The sequence below is a fragment of the Mytilus californianus genome, unplaced genomic scaffold, assembly GCF_021869535.1.
Source record: "Mytilus californianus isolate M0D057914Y unplaced genomic scaffold, xbMytCali1.0.p SCAF_12, whole genome shotgun sequence".
In the NCBI taxonomy this organism is placed as follows: domain Eukaryota; kingdom Metazoa; phylum Mollusca; class Bivalvia; order Mytilida; family Mytilidae; genus Mytilus; species Mytilus californianus.
In genome coordinates, this window is record NW_026262604.1 from 11,704,346 (window position 1) to 11,710,180 (window position 5,835).

At 31.1% G+C, this 5,835-nt stretch overlaps 1 long non-coding RNA gene across 1 annotated transcript; it reads right to left on the minus strand.

Moving 5' to 3' along the window:
* Nucleotides 1-697: 697 nt before the first annotated feature.
* Nucleotides 698-3,386, minus strand: LOC127721366 (uncharacterized). The gene is made up of 3 exons (XR_007991182.1): nucleotides 2,726-3,386; nucleotides 2,100-2,256; nucleotides 698-964 (listed from the first exon to the last, which is right to left on the minus strand). It is a non-coding gene; the product is annotated as an uncharacterized LOC127721366 (long non-coding RNA).
* Between the last annotated feature and the right edge of the window lie 2,449 nt (nucleotides 3,387-5,835).

The window sequence follows — 5,835 nt, forward strand, 5'->3', positions numbered from 1 at the left end:
AGAACACTGCTCATTTACAAGCCCCCAAGGGGCAATTTTTTAAGGCCTTGGCAAATACTTAAGATCTTTGCTCAATCAGTTTCTTTGTTGAATTAATGAGATGAAACATTGAACTCTAATAAAAAATTATGAGCTTACCTGAGAAAAATTGTTAAAGGCATGTTTTTACTTCTCAAAACTAGAGAATTTTTGTGGGATTGTAAAAAAAACATTACTTATACAAGTAAATTTTTGAGAAAATTAAGGGAAGATTATTCAAATATTATAATCATGATAATTAGCTTATACATGTATAAGTATATTTTATTTACTTCTTCAAGTAAATAAAGATTACTTGTACAAGTAGTACCCTGACTGATGGTTGCATTGTAATGTAAATAAACATTATCTCCGTTGTTTTAGGCTCTCATGCATATTTTTCTTTAGAAGACAAAGCAAACCAGTGATATTTCAATGGAAATTGACAATTCCACTAAAATGTTAGATATCATTTTGCATGCACTGCTTATTTTTGAATGAATTAATAAGAAAACTTGAAATAAGACAATAACCATTTTAATGCAAGTCAACAATTAAAGAAATTACAACAGTTTATACATCATCTACATTGAAGACCTTTTAAACAAAAAGATCAACCTCTTTAAAATATTAGCGTTGATAAATTATCATTTTTTAGTCAAAGATCTATTTACTTAATTGTACATGTAAATCATTTTTCTGGTTAAATCATTCATAGGTCCATGGTAACTTTTGGTCCTCTTGAAATCTTTCACAAATGGTTTTAATTTTCAATTTTACAAATTTGTTTATTGTGCATTAAACAAACAAAAATGTCCAGTTTACATGCATACGAAATACTTCGTCAGTTTGGTCAGCTTTCTTCATCATCCATTGATATTATTCATGAATTAAGTCCAAAGTTTCTGCATTCCAATCCTGTTCCATTAAGTCTTCATTGATTAATCTGAAAGAAAAAAAATCATACATCATAACATGCATAGAATTTTGAATTAAAATAACATTACAATACCATGCTCCAGTCTGCAATTATTCAAAAATAAAATGTTACTGGCATATTTTATTTGTGTTTGTGTGTAATTTGTTCACAACATTTATACACTAAGAGCAATTTAGACACATGTATGTCTATTGTTGAAGACTATGTGTTCTCTAGATATCTTTGGCTATAGTTGTTGGGTTGCTGTCTCTTAGACTTATAATACACATCTCTTTTTATCAAAATAGACTTTTATTGTTCATGGATCAGGTGTCTCTCAAAGCCAAATAAAATAGTATGTGTGGTTCCAGTTACATTTAAAAAAAAATTAGGGTAGGTAGGTAAGAATTTTTTTTATTTTATGGTTTTTTTTTAACATTGAGTCTATCATTTCTGCAATTATTCAAAAATATATGTTACTGGCATATTTTATTTGTGTTTGTGTGTAATTTATTCACAACATTTATACACTAAGAGCAATTTAGACACATGTATGTCTATTGTTGAAGACTATGTGTTCTCTAGATATCTTTGGCTATAGTTGTTGGGTTGCTGTCTCTTAGACTTATAACACACATCTCTTTTTATCAAAATAGACTTTTATTGTTCATGGATCAGGTGTCTCTCAAAGCCAAATAAAATAGTATGTGTGGTTCCAGTTACATTTAAAAAAAAATGAGGGTAGGTAGGTAAGAATTTTTTTTATTTTATGGGTTTTTTTTTACATTGAGTCTATCATGTCTATGGGAGCAACATTCTGACTTAAACAGTACTTACTGAAAAATGACAAAAACATCTTTAGGGTAGGCTATTGTTAAGACTAAAAAAAAAGGTAGGTAAGGTAATTGGAACAACGCATATATTTTTATTTAGCCTCATATTATCTTTCCCTTTGTGTTGTGTTTGTTGATGTTTTACTATCTGGTTGAAGCATACCAGACACCTCATTTTGTTCACATAATAGCCATGATTAACCATTGTGCATGATGATCAGATCAATGTTTTTGAGATGTGTTTACAGCTTATAGATGTGAATGATTAACATGATTAATGTATTTTTATTTCAAGTGTGGGAAGGATGAAAAAATAATTCAATAAGTACCTTTCAATAATCTTATACTTAAATTTCTTTTCTGCTGCTGGTTCGTTTGTTTTCATCGTGTTTTCATATTATTGAGTGGATATTGATCGATGCACAGTCATCATTTTTGCAGCTTTGTACCTTCACCATGATCAATCCCTTTTAATATATGGACAACCTAAAAAAAAAATGTAAAAAACATTTTATTAATAATTTTTAATTCTGGTCATGACCTGTATGCATCATATATTACTGATATGTATCATACAATGTACATATATAATTAAGAAGCTTCTTTCAGTTAAGTATAAAGACTCTAAAACACAATATTAACGTTTAGGGATTTTTTGTGTTGCATGTCCATCCAAATCAGAACATGACAAAATGAAGTTGAATGTGCCTGACATTGTGTAGTAAACTGTAAACATCTTTCCTTGATTGTGAAGGCACACAATGTAATTCAATATTGAATAATAAAAATTATTACATTCCCACCTCCCCCTTTTCAGAACACCAAATGGTCATCCTCAAAGTGTGAACTAACAGAATCCATGAATGAAACTAAAGGGGGTGTATATCTTTTTTTTTAATTTTTATTAAAAATATTCATGATGTAAAAATCAAATGTAAAATCTCTTAAAAATTACCTGTATCTGCTGTACGTCTGCCCTACATCAGCACATCGTCTCATCGTAAATTCTTGATTCAACAGCTAATGTCATATCTAAATGTTCTGCCTTTAATGTCTATTTCTTTATTTATCGAAGGTTGTTGAGTATTAATTATTATTAACATGATTAATGTAACCACAGCTGGACAATGCTGGACAGGATACATACTCGTACAATATTTTTAGTTTCAAATTTGAACACATTCCGTGTATTAATGATAACGACTATCTGATTGGCCGATCGGAAATCCCGGAAATAGAGTTATCCAATCAAATCAGCGGTTATATATATAGTCTGGTAGAAAAAAATGGCAGCCTCCATGAATGTAAACATGTGTGTTGAAAAACAACATTATAGACTACAGTATCACGAATTTTCTGCTCAAATTATGCCAAAACACTGACATTTAGCATACAATTGATTGGAGCGGATTATATGTGAAATGTTTCTATAGATTAACTTATATGACCCGAGTTCCAGTGCCGAGTTCAGGACATGAAAATGATGAAAAATTCATCACACCGACAAAGTTAAGATACCGAAACAGTTTATAGAACAATGTGGAAAATGAAAGTTGTTCACTTTACTTTTCTCAAAAGAACAGTAGACCAGTAACAGTTAATTAACATGATGGAGTCAAAGGAGAAATAATTATATTATTGTATACATGTAGACTGTAGTGCAGGGCAGTTGCCAGTAGGCAGTACAGTCACTTGAAGAAAAAAACGGAGTTATCCTAACAATTCGTACAGTCTGAAGATAATTTCTGCAACAGAACTGTTTTAAAACGGCCCTTTTAAGAGCCATGCACATTTTTCAAAAAGAATCTTAATTGTTTTTGTTCGTTAAATCAAACAGAATCTTATTCTCAACCCAAATATAAAATATTCATTTCTTTATTTATATTATCTGATTATTGCACATTTAATTTTATTTCTTAATAGTTAAAATGTATCCTTTCAATGTGTCATACTCATAGGCTATATGGTGATGCATTATATTCACCCTACATCTGAGGAGCTACCATTTTACTTATTTTATATGTGGGGGGGGGGGGGGGGGGGGGGGGGGGTCTTTCAGACCAAATGATTATTTTCATTTGTTACTAGGCAAGTGATTTCATATTACATTTAACCATGTAACATTTTTTGAACAAATGTTTCATATACATGTATATATGTAGGTTTATGAAATATTCATTACATCCCATATATTACAGTATCATGATTATAATATTTAATTTCTTATCAGGCCAGCAAATTATATGTTACAAATTAAATCCTTTATATAATAATCATGCACTTAATTATTTGAAAATTTAAATTAGAAGTATATATTCCTTTAAATTTCTAAGTCCAAAATTCCACTGGAATATTTGCATTAAATCAAAACTCCACTGAAATATAAACAATAATATTCCACTGGAAATTAATTGGAAAATCTTTGGAAGTTTCATTGGAAATTTCACCGATTTTCCATTGGAATTACAGTGTGAAAAATATTCCAGATGTTTTGGATGAAATTCTGATGGGATTCCATCGGAATATTTTTTTCCACTGAATACCAGTGTAATTTCACTGGAAATCCAGTGGAATCCCGTACTCATTTTCAGTAGGGTAGTTTCTGCGCAAAGTTTCAAGAGTTCTCTAGAGCCCACTAGAAATAAAAATATTTATGATTTATTTTACAAATAACAAACATATGTTATTACAGATTTAGTAAATTTAAGGATTAAAGAGTAGACAACTCATAAAAGTATCTGCAATAACACATGCAAGTTATTTTCTGTAATAACCCTATAGAGTTATATCCCTGACTGTTAGAATCAGCATATCAAAGAACCCCAAGAATTCAATTTTTGATGAAATCAGACAAAAGTTTAATCTAGGACCCTTTGGACCTCAATGTGGACCAATTTGATAAAGGAGCCCACAATCCAAATCTCTCAATACATGGTTAGATTCAGCATTTCAAAGAACCCCATAAATTCAATTTTTGTTGAATCAAACAAAGTTTAATTTTGGACCCTGATTTGGACCAACTTGAAAACTGGGCCTAAAAATCTAATATTTAAATAGAGTTTAGATTCAGCATTTGAAAGAACCCTATATATATATATATTTAATTTATGTTGAAATGAAACACAGGTTAATTTTATCCATAGTATTTTCTGTGCAAATGGAAATAACTCAAACTGGATAAATAGTTCTCTAAAATAAGATATGATGCAATTTTTAAAATTATAATCAATAATATAATAACAACAACCAGTGATGACTAAGTTCTCTAAAATTAGATATGATTTAACACTCAAACATTGTTAGAATCAGCATATCAAAGAACCAAACAATTCAATATTTGATGAAATTAAACAAAAGTTTAATTTAGGACCCTTTGGACCTCAATGTGGTATTATCTTATTAATAATGAAAAGCTCAACCGTTTACAAATTCTTAAACAGGAGGGGGGTGGGGTGACCCAAGGGGACTCACCTTATCTTTCATTTGATTTGTTTTATTGTCCCATACAAGAATATATATGGTTTTGGGGTGGGGATCTTGACCATTTACAAGTTTTCAAAAAGAAAGGGGGTGGGGGTTACCCCAGGGGACTTTCCCTCAATTTCATTTGATTTGTTTTCTTGTCCCATTCAAGAATATATATGGTTTAGGGGTGCGGATCTCGACCGTTTACAAGTTATCAAAAAGAAAGGGGGTGGGGGTAACCCCCATGGACTTTCCCTATATTTCATTTGATTTGTTTTATTGTCCCATACAAGAATATATATGGATTAGGGTTGGGGATCTCGACCGTTTACAAGTTCTCAAACAGGAGGGGGTGGGGTGACCCCAGGGGACTCGCCTTTTATTTCATTTGATTTGTTTTATTGTCCCATACAAAAAATATATGGTTTAGGGGTGGGGATCTTGACTGTTTACAAGTTTTCAAAAAAAGGGGGGTGGGGGTTACCCCCTGGACTTCCCCTATATTTCATTTGATTAATTTTATTGTCCCATTCAAGGATATATATGGTTTAGGGGTGGGGATCTCGACCGTTTAAAAGTTATCAAAAAGAAGGGGGTGGG